The 18443-nt window shown below is 40.5% G+C and overlaps 1 protein-coding gene across 12 annotated transcripts in view; it reads right to left on the bottom strand.

Annotated features, from left to right (window-relative positions):
• LOC134483112 (IQ domain-containing protein M-like) overlaps positions 1–18443 on the bottom strand; it is a 220896-nt gene that overhangs the window by 181459 nt on the left and 20994 nt on the right. The window lies entirely within an intron of this gene.

Genomic DNA, 18443 nt, shown 5'->3' with positions numbered 1-18443 from the left:
GTATACACTTTCCCAATATCTTATTTAGCAACTAAAATGCATTTACTAACACCTATTACTTTTTCAAAATGACACATAAGACTGAAACTAAGCTCTAATCCTCATAGATATTTTTATTTATTATCAGCTGATTCTCCATCAAAAGAAATATGAAGCACAGAGCTTTGTTTTAAAAAGCCGGATGTGTCAGAGTTACTTTGGAAGACCCACCTGGCCAAGTACTAACTTTTGTCTTCCATTGATTGTATATGTGGCTAAGCCTGTACTATTGCACCATAGAAAGCTGGGACCCTTCTAGGGAGCTAGCTTTCTATGAAAGAAATGTAAAGTCCATAGTTCAAATCCCTCTTGGGGATTTTATGTGAGTAAGAGCATGCAGGACAAGTGTTTGCTATCACAAGACCCCAATAAGGAGATGAGAAATGGAGACAGGAGAATCCCAGAGATGCTTTTAGCCTGGATACCCTAGACAACACAGTGAACAAACAGTAAAGATCCTGTCTAAAACAAGATAAGATGATAAGAACCAACACCTAGGGTTGCCTTTTGATCTCTACATGCACACCATAGCATATGCACATCTGCACACACACACACACACACACACACACACACACACACACACACACACACACACTGTTGCTCTGAAGTCTTAGTTTTGTATTCTTCTACATTTTCCAAGACAACCTACTCTTTAGAAACCCTATTACTACTAAAACCTCCATGTAACCTGCCATGCATTTTGCAATATGACTAGTACAGAGACCTTGACAGGAAGAACATAATTAGCCAAATGAGAAATGAATCTAAGTGCTTTGGTCCAAAATAGCAGTGAACACACAAGCAGCTGGCTTCAGAAAGATCCACCTTTTACTACATTTCTCTCACCTCAAACTCCCATGACAGGAAGACTTAAGCTTTTCTTGAATAAAATGTACGAGTATTATGTCTTATCATGCATTTTTATGTACAAAGTTTCGTAAGATAAGTGGTCAGCTCTTGAAACATATACATATATCACTATACGGACTATGCAGGCCTTTTTTATACATTTTTGAATGTGTGTGTGTGTGTGTGTGTGTGTGTGTGTGTGTGTGTGTGTGTGTGTGTGTGTACATTCGTGCATGTGAGTCTGTGTATCAATAACAAAGGAAGCCATGAATTTGAGAGGAAGAAATAGTGAAAGGAATTCAAGGAAAGAAAAGTAGTGTAATTATATTTTAGTTTTTAACAATTTTTAATGAAAAGATTTTTGGTAAGAAAACTCTAAGTGAAGGTACATATTCCCAGTGACAACAGTAGAAGACTGACTCTCCCGTCTGTGAAGCACTCTTACATATCATGTATGGTTTCAAAATATCTCATGAAGATTCCCAAATTAATACATGACAAATGAAACACGATGTGCATGCTTTCGTGTTATTTTTATAGATTAAAACAGTGCTATTATAAAGTGTATTTGGCCTTAATCATTTATGTCTAAAATAGAAGGCATTAACATCTTATAAATAATAATACAGAGTAAATACTCACTTTGCAAAATAGTTCCCTGTTGATATGCTTGGGACATTTTGTAAATAGGTAAAAGCAACAATGAAATTGCTAAAAAATTAATTACAACAAATAAAACAAAATAAAATAAAGGTCAAAGCTATCGTACAGAGAATCGTTCTGTACTGAGAAATAGTAAATTTAAAGATCCAGTCCAAGAAATTGAGGCCAATCACAGTCTATTCCTTCTGTGTACTCTCCTTTCTTTATTCTCAAGACCTTGCAAAAAATACTGGTGTAGGAGAGTTTATATTTAAGTAACAGCTTCAAGTAATATAATTTGAAGATGGCAAAGAATCTTAAGAGTTTCTCTGAGCCCCCTTCCTACAGGTAAGAAGAATGCATTTCAGGTATATGTAAAGAATTTATATATCCATTTAGCACTGGGTTTGTGAATGAATGGAAAACAGGATACAGATCTCCCGATTCCTGAGAAATAAACTTCTTCTGGGGAATCGTACTCCCCCTACAAGGTTCTTAGTTCCCATTCACTGGTCTTGAGTTTTATACAACCAGCTATTATATTAAATGTGCCATGACATCACTGTTTCGAAAACTAGAGTCCTGAGTCTTGGAGGCTGCTTATGTTAGAAAAAACTCAAGATAGTTACTTATTCTCTTAACCAAAACTCTTTATCCTGTAAAACATAATATGGATGATGGTGATGGTGGTGGTGATGATGATGGTGATGATGATGATGGTGGTGGTGGTGATGATGGTGATGATGATGGTGATGATGATGATGATGGTGGTGGTGGTGATGATGGTGATGATGATGGTGATGATGATGGTGATGATGGTGATGGTGATGGTGGTGGTGATGATGGTGGTGATGATGGTGATGATGATGGTGATGATGGTGATGGTGATGATGATGGTGGTGATGATGATGGTGGTGATAATGGTGATGGTGGTGGTGATAATGGTGATGGTGGTGGTGATGATGGTGATGATGGTGGTGATGATGGTGGTGACGATGGTGGTGGTGATAATGGTGATGAGATGGTGATGGTGATAATGGTGATGAGATGGTGATGGTGATGATGGTGGTGGTGATGATGGTGATGATGATGGTGATGATGGTGGTGGTGATGGTGATGATGATGGTGATGATGGTGGTGGTGATGATGGTGATGATGATGGTGATGATGGTGGTGATGATGGTGATGATGATGGTGATGATGGTGGTGGTGATAATGGTGATGATGATGGTGATGATGATGAGCCTTATAACCCAAAATGATGCAAGGCCCAGCTCCAGGAAGCACTCTCCTATTTGACTCACACACTCCTGCCTCTCTTTCCATGTTAGAGTTGAATATTTTAGGTGTTATTTTTAACATACAGATAAGACTCATTTTCAGAGAATTAAGACAAGCAGCCGACTCGGGAAAGTGTGGATAGTGTAGGAAGAGCAGAAATCATTAAGAAGGAAGGAAGGAGGGAGGCCAGAGGCCAGAGGCCATAATGACCAACATAATCAGACAGGAAAGGGAGTCAGAGATTGTGCAAGCATGATATATGATAATAAATTATATTTTAATCCCGCAGATAAGTGAGGCTTCTGTAGAAGACTAGACCAAAAGAAAGAGGAAGGTAGGAACAGGTTTTCTTTGTGGAATGGAGTGAGTCAGAGATGCACTTTTAATCCACAAAGGACCCCAAACCAGAAGACAGTGTAGTGACAGAAATGAAGCAGTGCGGACAGTGTCCCAGCCCCCACAGGCAGGTAAAGGTTCCTAGGGTTCGACACTGCTGAGACACCCAGAAACCAGCATAAACCCCACAGAAGGCAGAGTGGCACCTGACTCCACTAAAAACAATGGCCAAGAGGGAGCAGAAAACGCGACTACTTCCTGCTAGAGGCATGGCTCATTCTAACTTCCCTATTTAAGAAGTAACATAAATGTGGTCAGACCCTGCCAGGCCCTGGCTAAGGAACGGGATGTGCAATATTCCCATCAGTGCAGGGGCAAGAGCCAGGAAGAACCATGGCTGGGTCTGAACTGGAAATCCTCCCAGCAGCCACAGTGTGACTCAGAAAATACAAAAACGCAAAAAAAAAAAAAAAAATCTCTATTCTGTGTAAACCAGGCGGTTATAAGATAACTTTAAAATCATAAAACATGCGCTCCAAACCATCACTGGAAAAAGTAATGAATGATACCAATAATTGTAATGAATTGACATCCCATAGAGAATGGGAACAGCAAACGGCATGAGATGGAGTTAAACGGACACTGAACTCTACCATGAGAGGAGGAGGAGATGGGGTGACTTTCGAAGAGAACATCAAACTACGAAGTAAAGCAGTCAGGAGTAAAATAGAGACATGAAAAAGAAGAGATTGGAATTTTGGAAAAGGAGAATATATTATTTGGAAAAATTGTATGTTCAAGGTACAAAGTAAGTCTAGATTGGATTAGACTAAGAATTAGAAGACGGCATGGAGGATTTCCCAGAAATGCTTAGAGGAGGGAAAAAAAGATGAAATATCAAATAAGAGACATAAATACTGAAGGATCCCAGTGAGCATGGAAAGCAAGTTTCAGGAAAAAGAGAAATAGAAGGCAGGCAATATTTGACCTGTGAGTATTAAACTAATGATGCAAGTCTCAGGCTGAAAGCACACTCAGATGAGCAATATGAATACAGATAAATCCACACTTTACAGCAAGCATCGGAAATAAAGAAAAAGTCGTGCATGTGCTTTGTCTCCATTTTCTGTCTTGCTATATTCTGTTCTTGGGTTTTTGTCTTTGTGCAAACCTAACTACAATACATCTACACCCCTGGTGGATACTGAGAAGCATGACGCAAGCCTTGGGGAGGGAGGGAGGGAGGGAGGGAGGGAGGGAGGGAGGGAGGGAGAGAGAGAGAGAGAGAGAGAGAGAGAGAGAGAGAGAGAGAGAGAGAGAGAGAGAGAGAGAGAGCAGTCCCCTACTTATGGAAACGCACAGAGCACAACCTTGAGCTGTGACACTTACTTCTCGGAATCACACTCTCTGGAAGTTACCTTGTTCATAACCACACCCGCCGCCCAGGCAGTCCACTCTCAGTGGCAAGTCAGCCCAGAGTGGTTGCAGACCCGGATAAACTGGCCCAGCTCAGGACTATTCTGAAGGACTACAGCAGCTATGCTCTCCAAGGATCTGCGGCGCTTTCACTAAACTGAGGCACAGCCCAGTCTACTGTACCTCTAGCCAGACTTGCTTTCTCTTCATCGTGAGCCCATGGTAAACTCCCTTTCGTAGGAACTCTTGAACTGCGCTCAAGGTCTAGCTGCAAGAATGTGGGTCAAACAAGTGTCACAGACTGTCTTGTCCATGTAAACGTTCAGGCCAAACCTCGTCTTCTTTTCCTTCTTTGTCGCAGGGGTGCAGGTGACACTAGGACGCCACTGACTCTGGGCGTTGAAAGTAACGAAGACACAAGGAGAAGTTTGTGGGTTTTTTAATAAATTGCTTGGGTGGAGGTCAGTGGTGCTAGAGAGATCACTCGACAGGTAAGAGTTCGTGTTGTTCTTTCAGAGGACCAGGGTTCAGTTCCCGGTACTCACATCAGGCAATTCACAAGTACCTCTAGTTCCAGTCGCCAGGGACCTGTACCCTCTCTCTCCGCTCTACAGACATGCGTTAAAGTGCTTATGTCCACCCCACATAACTAATTTTTTATTAAATAAAAATTAAAAATCATTTAGAGGAGAATCTGCCTCATTTGGACAGTTTCAATGAATAAGCATGATAAGACAAAAGTTAGTGGTAACTAGGGGATTAATTTATGACTATCTATCTCTATCTTTGCTTACATATTGACATCAGAGATTATAAGGCCTATAAACACCGGGGTTTAAGGATTCCTTCTTCACTGATGCATTTCTAATATTTTGACATTCATTCATTGGAAATCACTGTCTTGGAAGAATAATGAATAAATAAATTACCTGAACTCTCACAGAGAGAAGAGACAATTTACAACAGAATGCATCTGACAGAAGAATTTTATAAACATGAGGGATGCATAGTGTAGATAAAATTACACTTTCTTGAATATATATTGATTGATATACATCCATATATATCAATAGACAAGCAGACTCTTATGAATATAATCTACTAATCTTCAACCAAGTAACCAAGGCATTGCGGTAGAAAATAAATGTATTTCAGCAAATGTGTTGGAACAACTGGGGAGGAAGTGCAAAAGAAAAAAATATCTGCAAAAAGATTTTATACTAGCCAGAGAATCAAACAAAAATTCCTTTTAGGTAAGGAGAAACATGAAACACATTTTAATATTGACTCTTTTCAGACATAACACCAAAAGCATTATATATGAAAAGGAAGAGCTAGAAAACTGGCCTTCATTAAAATTAAACATTCTCTCTATAAAAATTATTTTTCAAGAGAAGACTAGACTGAAAAAAATATGTTTTAAATGTCTCTCTGATAAAGGTCTGCTATTCAAAATATTCAAAGAATACTCACTACTTTAAAAAAATGACAATTAAAAAAAATGACAATTAGAAATACAGATGAGAGGGCTGGAGAGATGGCTCAGTGGTAAGAGCACTGGCTGTTCCTCCACAAGACCCAGATTTAATTGGCAGTTCAAAGCCATCTATAACTCCAGTCCCAGGGAATCTGATGCATCCTTCTGACATTTTTGGGCACTGCACACACATCAGATAGGTAGGCAAAATACCCATGCACATAAAATAAAAATAAAAAGTAATTTAATTTAATTAATTAAAAAATAATTTAATTAAAATTTATGTATAACCTTTAACAGAAACCTCAAGAATATACAAATGAAAAGCTTTTGTTTCACAGATACTTTGTATTATTTTTTGTTTGCTTGCTCACTTGTTTCTATTTTATTGACTTCAGCCGTGAATTTGAGAATGTCTTGATGTCTACTTCTTTTGGATATGATTTCTAATATTGGTGTGGAATGTTCAAGTATAGTATTAAGTTACTAATATAAGGTCTCTCCAGAGATCTTATATAGGCACTAAAGCTGGGACTCTGCCTCTTAGAATCACTTTAATATATCACTAAATATAGGGAACTATATTTCAAGTATGTTGTACACTTGTTTTCATTCAACTCTAGAAAGACTTTAAATCCTTTCCTAATTTCTGTCTTCTCCCATTTTTTTATCCAGTTGTCAAGGTTTCACGAGTTTATAAGTCTTCTGTTGTTTCTACCATTGTTGATATCCAGCTTTAATCTATGCTGCCTAAAGCAGTATAAATTCTAGTTGCATTCTAAATACCTATCCTTAAACCTACAGTGAAATGTAGCTCTTATCCCTCATCAAAGGAGCTTCTTTCTGTAGTGAACAGAAACCATTAGAAAATCACAACTGGTCAAATCACAGTGGAGTGTCCAATCCAACTGATACATCTACAACACAACCCCGACACCTAAGGCTCAGGAAACATTCTGGGAGAGGCGGCCAAAGATTGCAGAAACAGAGAATCGGACGTCTGGTGTGCGACTGTGTCTGTTATGTATAACAGGAAAACTGCACTCATGATAGCTCAACAAAATGGTAGTCTAAATAAGACCAGAACAATGGCAATACCAGTTTCCCTGCCAATATAGGAAGGAAAATACCATAAGGCCTTCCCTCTAGATGAGGAGAATGAGCAATTAAAAGCCACTAAGAGAGGATCAGTTCTCTCCAGGGATAAAGCCCCTGATAGCTTATCCAACCCACAAAGTAAGCCCTAAAGACACACACACACACACACACACACACACACACACACACACCATATATATATATATACATATATATATATACAAATGTAATCAACAAGATATATATGTACATATATACATACTTATGAATATGTAATAATAATTAAAAATACATAATGGATTTGAAAGGGAATCTGGAGGACAGAAGATGTTAGGGGAGAAGAAAGGAGCAAAGATAATGTAAGTACTCATGTAAAAAATTCTAGAGAGAATAAATCTTAAATTTAATATACATTATAATAGAAAAATTTAAGTATTTAGGCATGGGATGAGGAAAATATGCATAAGGACATCATGCCTGTAGGGTGCACATGAAGTAGTATCAAACAGCAAATTGACTGCCTCGAATGTATTTACCAAAACAAAACAACTCTAATAACTCTAGGGGCAAAGCAAAAAATATTAATTCTGAAAAACATAGAAGAAATTAATGAACAAAACTGTTCCAAGGTAGAAAACAATTCCACTAAATGGCATAGCAGAGGCAGGCAAAAGAAGCAAAAGCTGGCTCTTGACAAACAGTAACAAGGTCCACGGTCTCCTAAATTCTAGGGACCAAAAGAAAGCAAGTGAGTTTAATCCCTGGGAGCTGGTTGGTTGGTATTGTTGTTCTTATGGGGCGGCAAGCCCCTTCAGCTCCTTCAATCCTTTCTCTAATTCCTCCAACAGGGACCCAGTTCTCAGTTCGGTGGTTTGCTGCTAGCATTTGCCTCTGTATTTGTCATGCTCTGGCTGAGCCTCTCAGGAAACAGCTATATCCGGTTCCTGTCAGCATGCACTTCTTGGCTTCATCAGTAAGACTACACATAGACAGACCCATGGCTCCAGCTGCATATGTAGCAGAGGATGGCCTTGTTGGAAACCAGTGGGAAGAGAAGCCCTTGGTCCTGCCAAGGCTGGAACCCCCCCCCCAGTATAGGGGAATGTCAGGGGGGAAGGCAGAAAGGGGGGTGGTTGGGGAGGAGGAACACCCTTATAGAGGAAGGAGAGGGGCGTGGGATAGGAGGCTTATGGCCGGGAAACCAGGAAAAGGAATAACATTTGAAATATAAATAAAAATACCTCCCCCTCCCCCCAAAAAAGAAAGCGAGTAAAAAGGGACAGGGGGAGAGACAAACAGGCAAAGGCAACCTGAACACAGACAGACTCAGATAAGGCTGGGCAGTAATGAGGCCCCGAGACCCCAAAGCCTTGTGAGCCCCACACAGGGAAGAACAAATAATAGAGAATGGGGTGACCAAAAAGCATGAAATGCGCTAACGAGAAAGACGTGAGGACAGTAGCACATGGGATCCAGACATGCTAGCTCTTCAAGTATTTTCCTTTCTAAGTAAAGAGCTAAGGTTGCATAAGATGAAATCAACTTAGAATAGAATGCTTTTTATTAAGAACTACTTACGTGAGATTAAAATAACATAGCAGAAGGCTGAGAGTGGAACAGTAATAAACATGATGAAACTGGTCCAAATATACAAGCCACATAGCTAGTAAGTTACCTCGGGAGAAGAGCATAGCACACACAGGCCTTGGGTTCAATTCTCAGCACAGAAATAATGAATAACAAATAAATAAACACCAGTTCAAAGGGCTGGGGATATGGCCATTAGCAGAGTACACACACAGCATTCCTGAGGCTAAATAACAATTTAGCACTAAATAACAATTGGGGTCTAGAATTTTCCAGACACTTTCCATTGGAGATGTCTTCTCCAACAGGACTGTTAGACTACCTTCAGAGATTATTACCATTATTATTATCATCATCGTCGTCGTCGTCGTCATCATCATTATCATTATCATAATTATCATTAAGTAAAATGTATCAAGGCATTGATCATGGTTTATTGGAACGAATGAACACACACGCGCACACACACATACACATACACACACACACACACACACACACACAATACAACCTGCTCGGTCTATATAATCTTACTTAAATGTATCTTTTCAGGACTGACCATTTGGTACTAGATAACCAACGTGTGTGCTCTTGCCTGGAGAAGACTGTTGCTCCTGCTGTCCGCATTCCTTAGCTGCCTTTGGGTCCAGACAACTATAAATTAACCTAACCAGAAAGGATGGCTAGTGCTGCCTCATTGGATTCAGAAACCAAAGAGGCAAAGGTTTAGTTTCTGTGAGAGCTTTCCCAGATAGGATAAACTCAAACACAAGAGCAGCCCTGCGGGTTAGGTGTACCGTCTCATGACTCGGAGGCCAGAACTTACAAGGAGGAGGAAGGAGAAGGCCAGCTGAGTGCCCACTTTGTCTCCCTTCTCTGCGTCCTAACCTACCTATATGGAAGCAAGTAGCTGCCATGCCATTTCTACCATGGCTCAATCCATGGGTCCATACATCCTTCCTCCACTTAATTACTTCTTATCAGGTTGATCACAGCAACAAGAAAGTAATATGCTATCCCTGAAACTCTCAGAGTACATGAGAACCACTAGGAGTCCATGAGTCCATACTCTTTGGGTCAAGGACTGCTGTGGCCTAGGTCACTATGTGAAGCAAATAACAAAATATAGAGCCAAGAAATGACAGGAAGCAACTCACACTTTCTGCACACATAGCTTTATGACTAACAATAAAACGATTGTAAGAATCTCCATTGAGAGAGTCCCCACTTAAAAAGATAATCGCACAATAAATGATCAAAAACCACAAGCCCAGTTCCAAGCCACAGGCTCTCCTGATGTCCCTTTGAAATTGGGCAGGAGTGAAAAGATTCTTCTTCTTCCTCCTCCTCTTCCTCTCCCTTCTCTTTCTCTTACAGTAGGAAACATAAGAACTCATTTTAATACCCTCATTAAAGATAGAAGCTTCCCAAAATAAGCTTACTATTAAAGGTAATACATTTGAAAATGTCAAGAAAAACAAGAACAAGGAGGAAAGGTAATCGCTCTCAAATTCAAGGAAGCAAAACTTTAAAAAGAATCATGAATCAAATAAGTAATAAAATTAATATATGATAAGATAATGTTTGGCAATATATTAAGAAAAGCTGTGTGGCAAACTTTTTAACCATATCTAAGAGCTTAAAAAGTGTGACAGGGGAATTTCTTCATTGGTAGGGAAATCTGAGGCTTGTGTGAGTTTATGAGTAATGAATAGAATAAAATCAAATTAACAGAGTGATCTTTTAAGTCAGCTACAGCAAGCTTATAAGGGGGAGAGTGCTTGCTTAGAAGGATGGCTTAAATGGTAACAGCAGATGCTAGCCTTGGGGAAATGCTATCTTCTTCCAGAATCCATACTCAGCTCACCATGCAATTACCTCATAGAGCATCAGAAAGAACTATGCTAAATATGAAAGGGAATCAACCATTTCACTTAGTCTTCTATGAAGCAGAACTTCAGAGCAAGCTATTAAGTCCTTTTGGCCATGCACCCTGTCCCTGAGACAGGACCACTGATGACAGGGACTGCAGCTGCTCCACACTGTTTTAAAAGCATCTTGATCCTGCAGGCCTTGTTCATCTGGCTTTTTCTACGAGTCAGCTGATACCAGGAGAGGAGGTACATTTAATTGCTTAGTTACATAATAAGTTAGAGGTACGTCCAATGGTGGAATAGGAAGAAAGTCTCGTGTCTTCTCCAGATTCATTTATCAAAAGCCTAATCAGTTGCAATTCAGGGATAAGGTTCTCTACAGACCCCAAAATCCCAAAGTACTTATTTAAATAGCTTTTCCTCAAAAGAGGTCCCTAGCGACATGAGTCCCTTGACATAAAGCATCTTGTAGTTACAGAATTTGCAAAACGTTTCATTTAAATACATATTTACATGACGTATACGGACAACCAAGTCCATCTTTTGTAACTCCCACGAAGATGAAGGCTAAGAGTAAATGCAGCTAATTCAATTAAAATCAAACTACATTCCATCTGATATCGGCCTTCATCCTAAAAACATTACGGCGTCTCATTTTACACACTATCACCATCATCGCCGTCATCGTCATCATCATCACTTTCATCATCAAAAAACAATAGCTCAGATAGGACATTATACCAACTGTTACAGTACCGCAGTGTGGTTTATACTGGTGAGGACTGCCTCTCTTATTTTTTTCTCCATCTTTATTAAATTGGGTATTACTTACTTACATTTCAAATGTTATTCCCCTTTCCTGGTTTCTTGTCCATAAGCCCCTATACCTTCCCTATCCCCTTCTTCTACAAAACACGCCTGTGTCCTCAACATTGGATTCCAGATATTCTATATAATGCCAGCACAATTCCCTCGGTGGCATTTTTGATGACCTAATTAAGAAACATTAAGGGAGGTTTGTGCTCACTTGATGGTTTACACGAACATTGCCCTGATTTACATAATCCTTTCTGACAGAGGAAAATAAGGGATCAACAGAAGAGCTAATCTAGATCTAGGATTTGTCTTTCTCTCTTGGTCTGAAGTTCTAAGAGCTAGATCATTCTCAGATCTCCCTTTCAAACCGTAAGAAGCAAGACGCAGGTGAGGAGGAAAAAGTAAATCTTGACTCTTTGCCCTGAGGTGCCTCCCTTCCTCCCATTGCTAGTCCTTTCCTTCGAGCCTTCTAGCAACCGTCTCCTCTAACAGCGGCAGCATTCACATCACTCCCTGTGTCTTTTCCTGCCTTGTAGCTACGAAACCAGGCAAAAGCCAGAGACTGCTTTAAGCAATACTTACCTCAAGTATACTTGTGTGTGTGTGTGTGTGTGTGTGTGTGTGTGTGTGTGTGTGTGTATAACATACACATATATATGAATATATGGGCATATATGATGGATATATATTATATGCATATATTATACATGCATATATATATGGATGGCTATATGAATTTTGTCTTCATTGTTTTACTAGGACACAGATTTGCCTCAACAAAACTTGCACACATTCTGCCCTAACACATTCAGCTATGATTTAGGTTTGTGTTTCAAAATTACCCAAACATTATGGATTTACTGGCTCCGTCTAGTATTCCACGGAAGACAAATTCCATAAGGGGTAATGAGGAACATATAAGAAACTTGTCAGACACTTAAACTTAAGTATGACCTACTAAAATTCCTTTAAAGCCAAAGGTAATTTTAAGCGATACAACATTTTTTTAAGACACATGTTACTCCCTTGAGAAAAAATGGATAATGACGTTTCCCTCCCTCAAGTCACACGCCTAAATGTAAGGGAAAAAAAATATAGTACTTAAGTGGATAGGTTACAGAAGAACACTGGCCAAGAAAACATGAGCATTGTGCAGTGTTGGGTGGAACTGGAGAAGGCAGATTCGGACGGGAGAGCTACTCACGGAGAAGACACTGCCGCGGCAGGTGAGGGCTGCCGAAGCGGGTGCTGCTATCTTCCTCTGAGAATACCTCCTGCCTTTAAGAAGGGTAAGCATTTGCTGAACCTTGCAACCTAGTTAATTGTACGCCTTGAGATCGCCTTGAGATCATGAGAGATGATTCAATCCGGGGCCCTGCTGTGTACTCAGCATCTTTTAAGTTTAACCTCCCTGTGAGAGAACGGTGTAACCAACCTTACATTGCCTTGGATTCCCCATGTAATCAGGTTTACAACCTAAGGTGAACTCACAGATTTAATCTTTAACTGTGCACTCTTCCATGCCCCTAACCCAGAAGTAGGCGTGTGTGTGTGTGTGCGCGCGTGTGTGTATGCATGTGTGTGCATGTGTATGCATGTGCTGCTGAGAGCAGACAACAGATCAAAATCAACCTGAAACAAAATTGCTGAGAGCAGACAACAGATCAAAATCAACCTGAAAGGTGACAGCAGATGCTGGCGAGGATGCGGAGAAAGAGGAACACTCCTCCATTGTTGGTGGGATTGCAGACTGGTACAACCATTCTGGAAATCAGTCTGGAGGTTCCTCAGAAAATTGGACATTGAACTGTCTGAGGATCCAGCTATACCTCTCTTGGGCATATACCCACAAGATGCCCCAACATATAAAAAAGACACATGCTCCACTATGTTCATCGCAGCCTTATTTATAATAGCCAGAAAATGGAAAGAACCCAGATGCCCTTCAACAGAGGAATGGATACAGAAAATGTGGTACATCTACACAATGGAATATTACTCAGCTATCAAAAACAACGAGTTTATGAAATTCGTAGGCAAATGGTTGGAACTGGAAAATATCATCCTGAGTGAGGTAACCCAATCACAGAAAGACACACATGGTATGCACTCATTGATAAGTGGCTATTAGCCCAAATGCTTGAATTACCCTAGATGCCTAGAACAAATGAAACTCAAGACGGATGATCAAAATGTGAATGCTTCACTCCTTCTTTAAAAGGGGAACAAGAATACCCTTGGCAGGGAATAGAGAGGCAAAGATTAAAACAGAGACTGAAGGAACACCCATTCAGAGCCTGCCCCACATGTGGCCCATACATATACAGCCACCCAATTAGACAAGATGGATGAAGCAAAGAAGTGCAGACTGACAGGAGCCGGATGTAGATCGCTCCTGAGAGACACAGCCAGAATACAGCAAATACAGAGGCGAATGCCAGCAGCAAACCACTGAACTGAGAATAGGACCCCCGTTGAAGGAATCAGAGAAAGAACTGGAAGAGCTTGAAGGAGCTCGAGACCCCATATGTACAACAATGTCAAGCAACCAGAGCTTCCAGGGACTAAGCCACTACCTAAAGACTATACATGGACTGACCCTGGACTCTGACCCCATAGGTAGCAATGAATATCCTAGTAAGAGCACCAGTGGAAGGGGAAGCCCTGGGTCCTGCTAAGACTGAACCCCCAGTGAACTAGACTATGGGGGGAGGGCGGCAATGGGGGAGGATGGGGAGGGGAACACCCATAAAGAAGGGGAGGGGGAGGGGGATGTTTGCCCGGAAACCGGGAAAGGGAATAACACTTGAAATGTAAATAAGAAATACTCAAGTTAATAAAAAAAATCAACCTGAAACAAAATTAATAATCACATAAATGTTCAAAGCAACATGGGGATACAGGTTGATATCATCTATATGCAGCTTTGAGTGCATTAATCACATTAGTCAAAGTCAGTAAAATAACCTAAATTCTAAAAAAGAAATTTTAAAAAATATGCTTCAACATTTTTTTGAATATTCGCCCATACTTCTTTTCTTTCTTTACTCTCCTAGTTCTATCTCTTCTCTTCTTCGTCCCTGGTATCATCCTGTGTCCTTCCGATGTCAAAAGTGAGTTCACTTTGGCATTCAGCTCAGGCTAGCCTCAGGGACAAAACTACTTCCCTTCTCTCTCCTCCTGACCCTCATCAAAACTTCCATTACCTAGAAAAAAAGCAATTTAATTAAACTAAGTCCCATAGGACTGTGAATGATCGATTAATAGACTATTTAACCTTCCCTGGAATATATGTTTTAAAGAGGGCACTGTGTGTAGGCAGAATTTCAATCAGTTCAAGAAAGAGAAATATATAGGCTTCATGCAGGCAGATTATGTTTTGGTAGAAGAGCGTTCTGAGGGGCCCTTAAGTTATCCCTGCCGGTGGCCACTGCTCAGTCTCTGCTCCTAACTAAGAGACTACAGCAATGGCAGCAATGCCCTTTTCCAGTTTTATAAGTGAACAGCAAAGTAGTCTCAAAGAAGGCATTCGACGTTCAAACAGACTTCAGAAGTCAGAGTATGCTTTAATACTCCTCTGGGTGAACAGATAAATTCAAATGCTTCTTTTTCCTTGGTGACAAGTTCCCAAGAGCCACCCTCAAACATCAAACATCACTCTGACAGAGGCCAAATCCTTGGCCACGTGAAAGTGACCCTACAGGTAGTCTTTTAAGATTAATTACACGCTTTTCACTCTTGGACATGAAAACGATCACCAGAAATATCTGATGTAATTCTTTACTGCAAAGATGCATGTGAGACAGATGTAAAGGGCCCCTACAGGCTTTCCATCGAAATTCAGTCTCTCAGCAATTCTACCTTCCACATTCATTCCCACCCGTCTCTTCTCCTGAAACACTTATTTTTCAAAATATTTGCATATTTAATTCTTAAAACTTAGCAACATATAATCTAATTTTATAAGGCTTGTAATTAAATGGTTTAAATGGTTTAAATACAAAAAACTCCATTTTTTGTATATTTTCCCTACCTAATCTCATGTATTAAATGAAGAAATGAGAAATGGTTTACTGTTTGCCCTTTAAAATATATTTATTTATTTTATGTGCATAAATGAGTGCCTAAGTTGATGGATATTCATCGCATATATACAGGAGCCAGAATGGGCAAGAGGAGGGCATAGTTTCCCTAGAACCAGAGTCATAGATGTTTATACATTGCCATGTGAACCCAAGTCATCTATCTACAAGAGCAACAAGTGATCTTAACCACTGATTTCTCTCCAGCCTCTCTCTGCCTTTTGGTTTGGTTAGGTTATGGTTGGGTCAGATTTTTGTCAGGGGGAGGTGGTGCAGGGAGTAGGTCTTGGTCTTGATTTTTTGAGGCCAGCTCTCACTATGAAATCTTGGCTGTCCTGGAACTTACTATATAGAGTAGGCAGCCCTCGAACTCACAGAGATCTGCCTGCCTCTGCCTCCCGAATGACTTTGTTTGCCTTTCTTTCTGACAGAAATTAAGGCAGACCCTCTGCTCTAGCTACTTACAAATTTTGCCCTCCCCAGGTGACAAGGCACTCCTATCTGGTAATAATAAAAGCCACTGCCCTTGTACTGTTTAATTAAAATTTTAACCCTGGTTGTCAGTCAACGGCATTACTATCTCAATGCTGTAAACTGTTTCTTAGAAATGTGTGACTACACTTAGCTTCTAATAAATATTTCATATCGTTAATATGATATGAAAATATCATAAAATATATACTTAGCTCTTGGTAAACTTCTCTGTGTTAAAATTTTATATTAATCCTAATTTTCAAATTTTGCATGGAAAGGGAGTGGGGGGGTTAAAAGTTACTAAACCAGAGAGGCTTCTCTGTTAAGCATGGTGGTACATACATGGGATTAAAGAATCCCAACACTCAGGAGACAGAGGCAGTTAGATCTCTGACAGTCAGGATACAAAGAGAAACCTTATCTCAATAAGAAACAAAGAGAAGATACCATGCATGTCCTTTTGGGTTTGAGTTGCCTCATTCAGGATGATATTTTCTAGTTCTATTTGCCTGCAAAGCTCATTGATGTCCTCATTCTTAACAGCTGAATAGTATTCCATTGTGTAAATGAACTACATTTTCTATAGCCAGTCTTCTGTTGTAAGATATCTGGGTTGTTTCCAGCTTCTGGCTATCACAAGGGAAAGGAGGTCTAGTTGCAGGCCTAAATTGAGATTCAGCTCAAGGGGAGGCTCCAAAGCCTAACACTATTACTGATGCTATGGTGTGCTTATAGACAAAGCCTAGCATGGCTAACCTCCAAGAGGCCCAACAAGCAGCTGAAAGAGTTACAGGCAGATGCTTATACCCAACCAATGGACAGAAGACAGGGACCCCCGTGGTTGAATAGGGAAAGGTTGGAAGAAGCTGAGGAGGAGGGCAACCCCATGGGGAGACCAGCAATCTCAACTAACATAGACCCCTGAGATCTTTCAGACACTGAGCCACCAACCAGGCAGCATTCACTAGCTGATATGAGGTCCCTGACACATATACAGCAGAGGACTGCCTGGTCTGGCCTCAGTGAGACAAGATGCACCTTACCCTAGAGAGACTTGAGGCCCTAGAGAGGGAGGGAGGCCTGGGAGGGTAGGAGGTGAATTGGAGACATCCTCTTGGAGATGGGGGAGGAGGAATGGGATGAGGAACTGTCAGAGCGTGGACCCCGAAGGGGATAACAACTGAACTGTAAAAAAAAAAATGATTAAAAATATTTTTTAAAGTGTTGTACAATCTCTCTTTGGGGATATGTTCAGATCCTGATCTGTCTGCCTCCCTGAGTGTTCAGTAAATAACCCTTCATTTAAAAAGAAAAAAAGGAAAGAAAGGGAGGGGGAAGGGAGAGGGAGAGGAAAGAAAGGGAGGGGGAAGGGAGAGGGAGAGGAAAGGAAGGGAAGGGAAGGGAAGGGAAGGGAAGGGAAGGGAAGGGAAGGGAAGGGAAGGGAAGGAAGATACTTCTTAGTTGTGATATCTATAACCCAAACAATAACTTTTTAATCTTCTTTCTTTTTAACTAAAGAAGAAAGAAAAAAGAGAAAGAAAGAAAGAAAGAAAGAAAAGAAGGAAGGGAGGGAGGAAGAAAAAGAAAGAAAGAAAGAAAGAAAGAAAGAAAGAAAGAAAGAAAGAAAGAAAGAGGGAAGAAGGAAGGAAGGAAGGGAGAGGGAGAGAGAGGGAGGGAGGAAGGAAGGAAAGAAAGAAAGAAAGAAAGAAAGAAAGAAAGAAAGAAAGAAAGAGAAAGAAAGAGAGAGAGAGAGAGAAAGAAAGAGGGAGGGAAGGAAGGAGGAAGGAAGGGAGGAAGGGAGGAAGGAAGGAAGGAAGGAAGGAAGGAAAGTTATTTCCCAGGGAAGACTATTCAACTGGCAAATGCTTGCTTGCTGCAGAGGCACGAGGACCTCAGTGTGAACTGCTATCACCTACACTTTAAAAGTCAGGCTCTTTGATACTCATCAAAATAAAACCTTCTGCTCACTACCTACACTTATGTTTTAAAGTTGCAAGATTGAGATTCTGTTGCCTGGCTTGAGATCCCTTTCCCCCAGCTGGGCTGCCCTGTCTGGTCTCAGTGGGAGAAAACGTGCCAGGGGGGCTCCTTCTCTGAGAATGGAATTGGGAAAACGGGGATGAGAAGGTGGGGCTGGGAGGAGAGGAAGGAAGGTGGCTATGATTGGTATGGAAAGTGAATAAATAAATTTAAAAAAGAAATGTATAATAAATCCCAAGTGGGATGAGAAAAAAAGAAAATATTAAAATACAAATTCCCATCACACATTGGTCAAATAATTTCATTGTAAATTACACCCTATGCTCTGCCGTATTAAAAATCATGGTGGAAGTTTGTAGCTAACTTCCCCCCCAGGAAAACATACAGTTAGCCGTGCTGTGTGGGAAGCAGGTCTAGAATAATCTCTTATCTGGTGATAATTGCTTGCAGTCTGCTCTGAGCGAACCACGCAGTTTACACCAGGCTAAT

The sequence above is a fragment of the Rattus norvegicus genome, chromosome 19 (genome assembly GCF_036323735.1).
Source record: "Rattus norvegicus strain BN/NHsdMcwi chromosome 19, GRCr8, whole genome shotgun sequence".
NCBI lineage: Eukaryota > Metazoa > Chordata > Mammalia > Rodentia > Muridae > Rattus > Rattus norvegicus.
Note: the sequence above shows the minus strand (reverse complement) of the source record. Positions and strands in the feature narration are given on the sequence as shown.